Genomic DNA, 906 nt, shown 5'->3' with positions numbered 1-906 from the left:
TCTCAAATAATATTTTTAATAATTTTTATAACTTAAATAGTAGGAATTCAATCTTATTAAAACATTCTCACTAAATATCATCTAATCATTTTTAAAAATTTTAAATGTTACATGGAATAAGTAGGAATTACATATTTAAATGGTAGATGTTAAAACATTCTCAATTAATAGCATTTAATCATTTTTAAAACTTAAATAGTAGGAATCCATTATTATTATTAATAGAATGAGCTATGTTATTACAATTAATAAAGAATTTTTTTGGTATTCTATTTAACTTAAACAATAATAGTTTAATAATAATTATTTAAATAGATCTGAAAGTTTTCTCAATTAATATTAATTAATTATTTTTAAAACTTAAATAGTAGGAATTCAATCTTATTAAAATGTTCTCAATTAATATCATCCATCTTTTTTTAAATTTTAAAATGCTAAATATAACACATTTAGTTAGTTGATCTTAAAACATTATCAAATAATATCATTTTTTAAAACTTAAGTAGTAGGAATTCATTGTTATTATTAATAGAATGAGATATGATATCACAATTTATAATGAATTCTATTGATATTCTACATTGCTGCTTGAAAAATGATAAACAATAAATTTATTTCAAAAGAATCATTTGTAATAGTGATAATTATTTAAATAGATCTTAAAATGTTTTCGATTAATATTATTTAATAATTTTTAATACTTAAATAGTAGGAATTCAATCATATTACTAATAAATGAGCTATGATATCATAAATGAGCTAAAAATAATAATATTATATCCATTATATGATTATTTTTTATTATTATTGCAACTATGTATATTAATACTTTTTTATATTTTTATTTATGAATTTGTTCATATCACAAAGAAAAGAGAGAATTGCCTAAATGAGTAATATTTTTTA

This window comes from Lupinus angustifolius, chromosome LG06 (assembly GCF_001865875.1).
Source record: "Lupinus angustifolius cultivar Tanjil chromosome LG06, LupAngTanjil_v1.0, whole genome shotgun sequence".
Classification (NCBI taxonomy): domain Eukaryota; kingdom Viridiplantae; phylum Streptophyta; class Magnoliopsida; order Fabales; family Fabaceae; genus Lupinus; species Lupinus angustifolius.
Note: the sequence above shows the minus strand (reverse complement) of the source record.